A 12,725-nucleotide genomic window follows, 5' to 3' on the forward strand; every position below is an offset into this window, starting at 1 on the left:
GCAGGCTGGTGGAGAACTTCTGTCTTCTTCAGACTAACTTCTAGGCCGAATAGCTTGGCAGCCTCTGCAAAGCAGGACGTCATATGCTGCAGAGCTGATACCGAGTGGGACGAGTGCAGCATCATCAGCAAATAGTAGCTCTCGGATGAGTTTTTCCATTGTCTTGGAGTGAGCCTTTAGTCGCCTCAGGTTGAACAGGCTGCCATCAGTGCGATAGCGGATGTAGACACCATCGTCATCATCTAGATCTACTGCGGCTCTTTGAAGCATCATGCTAAAGAAGATCGTAAAGAGAGTTGGCGCGAGAACGCAGCCTTGCTTTACACCTATGCCTATTGGGAAGGGCTCCGAGAGGTCGTTGCAGTGTCTGATTTGGCCTCGCTGGTCTTCATGTAGCTGGATGATCATGCTGAGGAACCTTGGGGGACATCCTAAACGTTCCAAGATTTGCCACAGGCCTTTCCTGCTAACGGTATCGAAAGCTTTGGTGAGGTCGACAAAAGTCACATATAGACCCTTGTTCTGTTCCCTGCATTTCTCTTGGAGCTGCCTGAGAACAAATACCATGTCGGTGGTGCTCCTGTTAGCTCTGAAGCCGCACTGGCTCTCTGGGAGGAGTTCTTCTGCAATGGTGGGCACCAGTCTGTTCAGGAGTATTCTGGCAAGGATTTTGCCTGCGATGGAGAGCAGGGTTATCCCCCGGTAGTTGGAGCAGTCTGACTTTTCTCCTTTGTTCTTGTGTAGAGTGATGATGATTGCATCGCGAAAGTCCTGTGGTAGTTTGCCTTGTTCCCAGCAGGTGACAAGTACTTTGTGAAGTGTGCTATGTAGTACTGTGCCTCCATGCTTCCAGATCTCTGGTGGGATTCCATCAACTCCCGCTGCCTTGCCACTTTTCAGTTGCTTGATGGCTTTAACAGTCTCTTCTAGGGTGGGGATCTCATCCAACTCTGTTTTCACTGGTTGAAGTGGGGTGAGGTGGATTGCTGAATCTTGAACTACACGGTTGGCACTGAAGAGAGCCTGAAAATACTCCAACCACCGGTTCAGTATGGATGCCTTGTCTGTGAGGAGCACTTGGCCGTCTGCACTACGCAAGGGACTCTGAGCCTGATATGATGGGCCATATACTGTCTTCAGGGCTTCGTAGAACCCTCTTAAAGCACCAGTGTCTGCACACAGCTGGGTTCTCTCTGCAAGCTTGGTCCACCACTTGTTCTGAATGTCTCGAAGCTTGCGCTGGAGGTTGCTACATGCAGCGCGAAAGATTGCTTTTTTCCCGGGACAGGAGGGCTGAGCAAGATGTGCTTGGTAGGCAGATCTCTTTTTCGCTAGTAATTCTTGGATCTCTTGATTGTTCTCGTCAAACCAGTCCTTGTTTTTCCTTGTGGAGAACCCGAGGACTTCTTCAGAGATCGACAGGATAGTAGTTTTTAGGTGTTCCCAGAGTGCTTCTGGAGAAGGGTCTGTGGGGCAACTGGGGTCCTCAATTCTTGACTGGAGTTTTGCCTGGAAGGCAGCTTTAACTTCGGCTGACTGAAGGCTGCCAACCTGAAGCTTCCTCCGAGGGATACCTCCTCTCCTGGGTGTGGGTTTAAAGTGAAGACGGAGATTGCAGCGTACAAGACGATGATCTGTATGACATTCCGCACTGGGCATTACTCGGGTGTGTAAGACATCTCGAAGGTCTCTCTGGCGCACCAGAATGTAGTCGATAAGGTGCCAGTGCTTGGACCGTGGGTGCATCCAGGTTGTCTTCAGGCTGTTCTTCTGCTGAAAGATAGTGTTCGTGATGGTGAGCTGGTGCTCCGTGCAGAATTCTAGCAGGAGGCGCCTGTTATCATTGCAGTTGCCAATGCCGTGTTTGCCAAGTACTCCTTTCCAGGCTTCCGAGTCTTTACCTACTCTGGCATTGAAATCGCCAAGGATGATCACCTTGTCCTCTGTAGGGGTCTTCCGTACGAGGTTGCGTAGATCAGCATAGAACTTATTCTTTTCTGCAGGATCTGCTTGAAGGGTTGGGGCATACACACTGAAGAGTGTTGCATGCTGCTTGTTTTGAAGTGGGAGGCGCATGGACATGATGCGATCTGAGTGACCTGTTGGCAGGTTTTTGAGTTTGGAGGCAATGGAGTTCCTGACCATGAAGCCAACGCCAGAAAGGCGGATCTCAGCCTTTGACTTACCCGACCAGTAGAGGGTATAGCCAGCACCATGTTCTTGAAGACTACCTTCCTCAGGGAAACGGACCTCACTGAGAGCTGCTATGTCAATATTCAACCTGAGAAGTTCGTGGGCAACTAGAGCAGAGCGTCGTTCAGGGCGACCACTGTCTACTGTGTCAAGCATGGTTCTGATGTTCCAACACGCAAGCTTAAGTCTTTGCACACTTTGTGAGGCAGGTGCATGCCTTTTCTTTGTTGTTATTTTTTGACCGCAAGTAAGGATGCCCGTTGACCGCGGCTAGCCAACTGGAGTGGGGGAGACGAGCTTTGTTTAGGCCACCTTTTCTAGGTCCCTCTCCGTGTGGAGCAAGCAGTGCTGTCCCTAGATAAGGCTGCTTGGTCGTTCAGGGTGCTGCCGAAAGATGCTTTCGTCTCCGGGTCAGCATCAGGCGACCAATACCCTGAACCGCCTACATGCAGGATCGGGACTGCGGCTTCCAGTGGCATCTTCCACCTGCCGTTTCGCCCCTTGCCCATCGCTGCAGGACTTGGTGTGTTGTGGGTTGTGGATGTGGATATGCCCTTCAGGCCTTCGCAGAGGAATTTTTAGGTGAAGCGCAGTGTGCGTGGTACTGGCTCCACCCTTTCACCTTGGGGTCATCTGCCATGGCCCAGTAAGCCGGGACGCCGGCAGCGAGTCCTCCAGGTGGTAGGTGTTACGTTAACGAGCTCTATCTGCCCGGGTTTGATGTTAGAGTTTTCCTTCTCTTGGCTGGCGAGGTTGGTGAGCCCAGCCTGCCCATCCGGTTATACCGCCGGACATTCAGTCGCACCATGACGTGGCAAACTCTGTGAGAAACGGGGGGGACCAGCGGGAAGGTGTTGCCACGGATGCAGTAATGCAGGAGAGGCCATTGCAGTGACCATCTGCCAGGCATAGCTGGACAGTGACCACGCGGCAACTTGTTACTATATTTGGAAAAGGAAAAACTAGGTTTGTACAGATTGAAGGACCATAGTGCAACCTGTTCATCCAGTTGCCATTTCCTTTAATGTGACCCCAAACAGTCTCCTGCATCTCTCTGTTCTGAAGATACGTTCCAGGTTAAGAGGTGCCTTTAATATATTGTGAAAAAACCCTACATTTTATTCTCTCCCTCCCTTCTTAATACTCCGCTACTTGACTTGTGATTCAATGATTTATCTCTAAGATGGGAATTAATCATGAAGAAATCTCTAGTTTAACCACCAGATGATGAATGCAAGATTTTAAATTCAAAATTTTAATTAACATTCTGAATATGTTATCCCCAAGTTCAAATGTTTGTGCTTCAAATATACTGGCATCTCTTGACTACAGTGTTTCATAGTTGACAGCAGATGCAAGCAATAGATTCAATATCATCTTCTATCAAATGATATCAGATACTAAATATCATTCCATGCCAACTACCAAATAGTGCCCAATAATTAAAAATGCTGTGTAATATAAATTGTTAAATGTCACAACCCAATAGCACAGGATGTATACTGTTCTTTTCAGCAAACGTAAGCATTCAGAGAATAACTGATTTCAACATTTTCAAGGGAGAAGTTCTGGAAGCACAAACTATTTCAACTGTACCTGCTGATTTTAATAAAAGAAGGCTGCCTGCTTTTAACAGCTGCATAACAGCAAAATGAATCAAACAGGTGAAGATTGTCTCCTTGATGTGAACAGATTTGTCTGCCAATTTCTACCTGCAATGCAGTTTTTAACAGGGAGACTTTGAGCACAGAACAGTGTTGATGCCAGCTGTGCAGACACACAAGTTTCTGTCAGTGCTAATTAGATACCGAACAAGAATTACTGAGAGTTGTCTAAGCTGCTGCAAGAACTGTGGAACTCTGGTCTTTTAGAATTGCACTGGGAAGGACTAGGCTGTGGGCATCTGTATTATTAATAGTTACGTAGAAGCAGGGATTTTGGCACATGAAGTTATCCGTTACTTCTGATGTGCAGAGATTACTTGTCTCACTATTGCTTTATACCCAGGAGTTATGCCAGAACAGTGAGAGATTTACACTGGCTTTGTACATTTAAATCATGTCAGTGAATCAGATGGCTATATTAAAAATGTTGCCTATCCAAGTTTAAGACTATGAGTATAAAAGGTGGTAACCCTACTTTTGTTATCAAATAAGCACTATTTAAGTCTTCTGTCCCAGTAGTAATTGTACCCTCCCAGACAAGTATTTTTGAAATGAACTGCATCTAGTAGCAGACTATTCAGTCTGCCTTCCTGCCTTGCAAATGTGAAGGGTGATGGAAGTACACATCTCAGGTGATTAACATAACAATCCTTACAGATCCGGCTTCATCCTGAGCCCAGGATTGCTCAATCCAATTTCCAGTCTCTGCTTCTTCTTTAGAAGGCTAATGCCTGCCACCAGCACAGCTAAAATGACCTTCTTAAAGAGATACAGCACGTTCTCCCTACTTTCTAGAAATCATAAGCAGACAACACGATGAAGTAGCTGTAACCTGCAGGCAACACATGCTTTGGCAAAATGGCAAAGACAAGAGACATGATTTTTAATCAGCATCTAATGCTCTTCTGTTCCAAGCAGCTGAAGGCAGCATACATTGTTCTCTCATTCCCATTTCATCCTCACACAACCACCTGTGAAGCTGGTAGGTAGGCAGGGCTGATAGTGACCGGACCCAGAAAATCCAGAAAGTTTCATGACTGAATGGGGATTTGAACCTAAGTCCCCCAAATCTTAGTCTAACACTTTAACCACTACACCATGTTGTCTAGAGTTTATAGTGCTTACTGTACTGTCCTAGTCTAGCTGTGATGAGATGCGGGGGGAGAGGGGCTGAGGTGATAGAATAGGCTGCACCACTGCAGACTGGAGGAGTGGGATTGCATTTTTTCAAAAAACCCTACATTAATAATTCTCTATGATATGAACCTAGTACAACATATGAAGAGCTAGGTTACACAGGGGAACATTACAACACATGATTCTTCCCACCTGCAGTCTATTCTGCCACCTTACAAATTAACCACCTCATTCTGTAGCATGTGCTGATCATGTGCTGATCAAGCAGATTACTACCATCAGGTTATTTCCATATAAGCAAAAGTCTATCCTGCTAAATAGCCATATGTCAAACAACCATTAAAGGAGGAGACCAATTCAAACAAACAAACAAAGCAACAATACCAGCCAGAATAAAAACATGCCTTGTTTCCCTTGATCGGTTAACATGGCCTTCCTAATCTTGCGAAGGAACTGATCATTTCAAGGCAGCTCGGGCAGGAAAACCTCCTACAACATTGTTCCTCAAAGTGATTAGGTCTACCTTCCACACCACTGTCCTTCATGCATTTCCTGGAAGGGCTGCCCATAGACAGACTCTACCTGCTTAAAATGAAATGATGTGGCATGGGAGGCCACAATGGCAGCCCTGCTTTGGTCTCAGACACTGTAATGGCTATCTTTGTGATTGCCATAGTAACTTGTGAAAACATCCGTGAAACAGATGGGGATTAAGTGAATCAGCCAAGATCCCTTTGGTCTTGGCTGGCTCCATGTTAAGCAAGAGATATGGACTTCTCTGGCTGAAAGGCTAGCCCGTCTATCAAGCTGAAACTTGTGACACAGTTGACAGTTGTGTCTTCTACCCTCTGAGAGGCTTAGGACTTTGACCGTTTAGAGCCATGTTGCACTGGAGTGGAACCCGGAGCCTGTTTATTTTCTTCATTTATAGCCCACTTTTATCCCCAATGCGGACCCAAATTCTCCACCGTATCCTCACAACTCTGTTGTGGCTGTGACTGGCCCAAGATCACCCAATAAACTTCCATGGCAGAGTAGAGATTATAACCTACATCTCCCAGATTATCATTTGACACTCTAACGGTAAGGAGGACACCATGCTGACTCTACCCCTTTGCCTTTAACGGTGTCTCCTGCTGTCTGAAACATGAAGGACACAGCCTTCGCAGTGGTTTTGCCACATCTTTGGAATACCTTTCATCACTTTAGACCTCAAGTTGCTTGCTACTATACCTAATTTTTGCAGATCTTGATTGTTATGATATACAGTGTTCAGGGGTTTTTTTATGTTATGGATTTGAATTTGCTTTATTATATTGTGAAATGAATGTGAAGAAGTGGTGAATAAATATCTTAAACAATCCAACCAAACAGCCGGTTGCAGAGAAAATCAGCCAGTAATGATTTCCTGGCATGGAGATAAACTTTTAGGGGGAAGACTGACTTGCTAGTTCCTGTGTGCCAACCAGCTGTTAAAGCCATGGGAGTAGAGCCTGTACAAACACCTGGGCAAACTCATATTGGCTAGGAGTTTAGTAGGTGGATTTAATGCAAGCAACTACCTGGCAGCCTCACCGCCCCCCTCCAAGACACAGATAATCATACTGATTTAACTTACAGATTTGTTGTAAAGATCGCAAGATAATTAACTGAACGCTCAGAAGCACATATAAATATTAAGTATCATGGAATAGTTCCTGCCCATATTTATATCCAATCATCCTAAAATAAGAAAGGCTTTGATTGCACATTAAAGCTTATATAATAAAATAAGGCTTATGTAATAAAAGATAATGCCTTTGAAGTGATAATGCCTAGAGTGATACCGTCTTTTGCATTTTCTTTAATCTCTATATTGGAGTTCTATTACTATTGATGTTATTTTTTTGTCCTGCTCATTCTCCAGGTAGTGAATGGTTCTCTTCCTCATGTTCTCTGCACAATAACCCTGTGAGGAGGCTAGGTCCATACAGTGACTGGCTCATCCACAATGCCATTCTAGACAGTTATACCCCACTGATTTTAATGGCACTGCCAATGAATTTCATGGCTGTGTGGAGCTAAATTCGGATCCCAAGTCCTAGTCCAGCACTCTAACCACTACATCAAACCCGGTCTCTGAACAGCTTTCAGGGCTCAGCTACCAGTCTCCAGGTGAGGCCTGGAGAGCTCCGGAATTGCTACTGATCTCCAGACTACAAAGAGAGCTTTCCCTGGAGGAAATGTCAGCTCTGGGGGTGGACTCGATGGTATACCATATAAGCTAAGAGAAACAGAAGTTCTACACTGATATAACATCCTCGCTGAGCAACCTCTCCTAACCCCGCCCTGCTCATACTCAACCTCCAAATCTTCACGAATTTCTGTACCCAGAGATGGCAGCCCTACTAAGGGTTATTACCAGCAGTTGTTCTACGGCAGAGCTCCTCTGCCCGTTGGAAAGGCAAAAGTTTTGGCTTTCCCTGGCATTTAGATCAAGGCTTCACATGGTAAACATTTGTCTTTTTTTTTTTTTTTGTCTCGAAGAGTTAACAAAGACAGGAACGTCGTGCTAAGTGCTGAAAAAAGAATCATTTCTGCATTTCAGGCTGTAGATAAGCGGGAAGGACAGAATGCTGTAAGCCACTGTGAGTCCCCACTGATGGGAAAAGGGGGTATAAATGAAGTAAATAAATAAAAGCCTCTGTGGCAGTTAAGTTGGTGACTGCTGCTAAAAGCCAAGGCCAGCAACCCCACCAAAACGTCTGCTACTCTGCCTTTACCAGCGTATTGCTCTGCAGAAATCAACCGGCTAGAACTTTTCACGAGGGAAACATGATCTCCTGAGCGGCGGTAAAAAGGCACAGCGACCGAGGCCCAGTCCAACGTTGGCAACGCAGCCGTTGTGCGTGACTCGCCTCCCGAGTCTGCCCGAAATTCCCTCCGCCTCCTTTGCCTTCTTTCTGTGGCGAGAGAGAGTTGCATGAGGCCAAGCTCCAAAGGCTTTGGGGTGCGTGCATGCCTTTGCAAGGACTCCCCCACCCCTTTGCTACCCCCGTCGCCTCCCCCACCTGAGAACCAATTAAAACTCCATGAATTCAAGTGGGGGCTTTTGTGTCTCACATGCGCGGGCCGGACAAAGGCTGCTCCCGGCCTAAATAAAAGCAGTTATTCAGCAGCCCGGCGGTTCTCATTCAAATCACTTCCACTTGAACCACCCCCTTCTTGCTGGGCCTTCACGGAGTTCCCAGGGACAGGCTCCTTGCCCCCTGCGCGGAGCTGCCCGCACCGAGCGGCAATATGCAAGCCTGGGCCGCCGCCAGAAAACCTGGCACCAAAAGCCGCCGGGAAAGCAAAGACGCAAAGAGGGGGGGGGGGGGGGGCGGTGGAATTTCCAAAAGAGACAAAAGTAACTTTTCCTTCTCTACAGGAGACGCGCAGCTCGTGTGCTTTCTGCAGAAGGTTCGCTATACACTCTTGGCCAGCTCTTTTTTTCCTTTGAAAATTGGGGACTTTTCGTTCTAATCTTGAAAACCTGGGCTAGTATTCAGAGACTGCGGGTATAGAGTGCCGTTTTTAATTGTTTACCAATGTTTAAAATATCCCTGCAAGTGAAAAACTAGTACATCAGGGGCATAGTGCTACTAGGTGAGATTATTCATTGCAAGAAAAACCCCAAAAACCCTCCACTGTTTTATTCCCTTATATTTATTTGCTTCAATTTGGTCCAATTATATTGTAAGCTCTTCTGGGCAGGGGCCTGTTGGCTGGGTTGTAAGGGGCTATGCCTATTGGTGGTGTAATCTAAGTTTTAAGCAATATAATAGTAATAGTTTTATGGAATGCCTGGACCCAGTCTTACTGGTGGAATTGCCCTGTGTCTGCTACAGAGTCTATCATTTTCACACCCTAAATTATTCACTTTCAAGCCACTTTCAATGTGCTTTGTAACTGGATTTCGCTGTGTGAAATGACAAAATCCACTTGCAAATAGTTGCTGAAGGGGATTGAAATTGCATTATTTAGCATGTGTGAAAGTGCCCTTTTTTGTTGCCTTTATGACAGGCCAATAACTTCATAAAGAATCGGGAAGAATGGCTGCCACCATGAGACATTCTGATGCCTGGAATGGAAAATCCTTCTGCTTACTATTAATTTTGGCTGTGCTCTGTCTGGAGGTTCCCTGTTACTGTTCTGGATTTCATTGAAAAGAATGGGTGCTGTGTCAGGCATACAATTCCCATTCAGTCCAGCAGTGTGTCTTGCCCAGAAGAATTTAGTGTATTGTTCCCCTTGGCTACCCAAAATCTGATGGCTCCCTGCACATCAAAATATTATTTCTTTCATTTGTTGCCCACCTTTCACTCCACTGGGGATCCAAAGCAGCTTACGCCATTCTGCTCTCCTCCATTTCATTCTCACAACAACCCTATGAGGTAAGTTAGACTGAGAGAGTATGACTGATCAAAGGCCACCAAGCAAGCTTCCATAGCATGAGTAGGGATTTGAACCCAGGTCTTCCAGATAGTAGTCCAACACGATTACATTACACTGGCTCTCATCAAAAAGTACATTAAATCCTAGCACAGCCAAGTGTTTACTGTGCTAACTTTTTACTTGCAGGGAGGTTCTTTAAAAAATTGAGGGAAGCATTAAAACTGATTTCCTATTTGCAGGTTTATGGCTGGACCATCTTGGGATGCTTCATTGTGGGATGAGTGCCAAGGTATTGGTGAATACCTGAAACTGCATTAAACTGAGTGGAACCTTTTGTCTACTTCAGTATCACATAATTGCCTTGATAACAGGTCTCCAGGGTCCAAGCAGAGAGAAAGAGGTGTCTTTCAGGTCTGCTACCTTTAACTGAAGGTGCCAGGAACTGAATCTTCTGAATGCAAAGTGTGTGCCATGGGCTGAGAACACTGTTTTAGACAGACTGTGGTTTGATTTAGGAAGGGAATTCTTTTTTTCTTAATTTTGGCTGACAACTCTTGCACATCTCAAGGCCTCTGTGGGTTGGTAGCTAGTAATTCTATACTTGAAGGAAACAGAAACATATGCCCTCTGTGCTCAGACATCTCCAACATTCAAACAGTGGCCTCCCCAGCTCACTGTCCCTTGTAGAATGTGTTTGCCTCTGGCGTGCTTCCTCAAGGTGTCCTGTTTTTCATCAGCGAAATGCATTTGATGGCCTCAATCCCTTCTGTGTGGAGAAAATGGCTTCCATCTCACCACAAAATGCCGCTTGCTAAGAGGAGAGTTCCGGGCCTGACCTGAGACAAAATTACATCTGACCCCAAGATGGTGAGGCCCCTCCAGGTCAGGGGCAAGGCCATGGCTGGCTGGGATACTGGCATTCACTCCCTAATTAGCTAGCAACAAGCACAGATAACATCCGCTGCCAGAATTCCTGGCCTTAATGTTAGAGTCAGGAAGGGGACAGCTGAGGAAGGAGTTTGAGTTTGTCCTTTTCCCAATTCTTCAGTAGACACCCTCAATTTAGAAACGGATTCCTGCAGGTTTGTTATGCTCCAGTGGGTGATTTACCAGCTTGAAAGCCATTGTGCTGAAATCAGGCCTAGTATCATGAAGAAACTGTTCATGGAATATTTTTGGTGCTTGAGGCAGAGAATCCAAATGGCACCTTCCCCCACCCATAAGTAAAAGTTCAGGTAATTGGTGGAGGCAATTATCATCAGTAAATCTAAGAGTTAAAAGCACCTTTGTTTATTTTTAGGGCTATTTTGTTCTGGCACGCTACTCAGTTAGAAAAAGAATATATTAAAGCAACGTCTATAACACTGGTATTTATCTGACACTTGATTTACAATTTGAAAAAAGGCTTCTGTGTTGAAATTTTGGGCTGCATCCACTCATAGTTGGATATTGCACTATTATTGAGCTACAGTGATCCTTTGCAAGTAGATTTTTTCATTTGTGGATAAGACAGTCCAGTTGTAAATGTTTGCTATAGTATAATGGCAGCACAATAGCCAGAATGTGTGGATGCAGCTTATCTGATGATAAGCAAAATATTTAAATGCAATGGATTAAGTTGTTAAAAAACAGATCAAGAAAATATTTAATTGCTTTGCAGATTCAGGCTTTATAAGCATTTTGAAGCAAGCGATCAGATACTATAACCAGTGGGTGCTATTAGGTACCCAAATGGTGATATGAGCCTTATTGGCTTATTCGGTAAGTTCACAAACAAATTCAGGCATAGTTTTTAGGGTGCTTTGATTATGTGACTCCTTACTCCTGAAGCAGACAGTGGTTCAGGTCCTGGTAGGAAATGCAGCATTCTAAGTGATTTTCCCCCTTGAGCCATGTCTGTGTTGACATTTTTTTGCTAAGTCAAAGTGAGTGACTCTTGATGAAGTCTTTGTCCAGCACAGGAAGAAAAAGGGGTTTCTCAGAGAGGTAGTGGATCTCCATCTCAATAAGGACATGGAGGCTGATATATCAGGTGGTTCAAATAAACCAAATATCCTGTCTGAGCTGCTTAGAGAGATTTGGGCCATGTATTTCTGTCCCAGCCTCTAGTTTTGGCCTTAGCCTGTCAACTAACCCCAGCTCAGCAGATTGCGCTTCCTCTGGAATTGACTTCCAGGGCCATCTTTTCTATATGGGGTGAGACGGCCCATCCATAGCAGCAGATTTTTGATCAGCAAATTGTCAATAATTTACAGTGCTATACTAAGCCATTTTATTCAGAATCCTATTCTGTCCTATTCAGTGGTGCTTTCTCTGAGGCAGGGTTAAAAAAATGTCTAAAAATCCATGAGGAGCACCTGTGTATTTCTCCTTCATTTCCCTCTCTAGAGTTTCGGCACCTCTTTTTCCAGAAAAAAGCCCTGCTCTGAGGAACTGTTGCACTGTTAGTTTAAGACTGCCTTTTTAACCACCATAGTTAGGGGGAGCCATCTGGATTTTCTGTCACAGGCACCAGGTATATTGAGCTGTCTCTGTTGATTCTCTGACTGTTCCACTAATGACTAGTTAACGGATAAAAGGAAGTACTTCTTCACCCAAAGGGTGATTAACATGTGGAATTCACTGCCACAGGAGGTGGTGGCGGCCACAAGTATAGCCACCTTCAAGAGGGGTTTAGATAAAAATATGGAGCAGAGGTCCATCAGTGGCTATTAGCCGCAGTGTGTGTGTATATATAAAAATTTTTGCCACTGTGTGACACAGCGTGTTGGACTGGATGGGCCATTGGCCTGATCCAACATGGCTTCTCTTATGTTCTTATGTTCTTAGTTAGGTATATACAGTGCTAATGTAGTCACTGAAACAGGGTCAGGCTAAGACCCTTTTCGTACCTAAGGGAAGGCAGAAAATCTCAGTGGATCCTGCCCCCCGTTAACTGTGCAAGAGCTCTGTGAAGCTGGTCCTGTCTCCTGAATAAAGTCCATGTGCAGACAGTTGGTATAGCAGCAGTTAAGGTGCAAATTTCTCAGTTCAAATGTCACCTGTCACATCTTTATGTAAACCACCCTTTCTCAATCCCCCCCTTCCCTCATTACAATATAGGGATAATAGCACTGACCTACCTTAGACAACTGTTGTAAGGATGCCTGAGGTGTGAAGTGCTGTGCAGCATTCTAAAATGTTATATCCCAACCACCGTCATTCTGACATAACACTCTGTTTAGGTCTTCTGTGGAGGGAAAGTTATAATCACTTTATTTGAAGATTTTCTGGGACATGATTAGATATTCTATTAAAACAATCCTGGGCCTTGAG

The sequence above is a fragment of the Heteronotia binoei genome, chromosome 11 (genome assembly GCF_032191835.1).
Source record: "Heteronotia binoei isolate CCM8104 ecotype False Entrance Well chromosome 11, APGP_CSIRO_Hbin_v1, whole genome shotgun sequence".
Taxonomy (NCBI): Eukaryota; Metazoa; Chordata; class Lepidosauria; order Squamata; family Gekkonidae; genus Heteronotia; species Heteronotia binoei.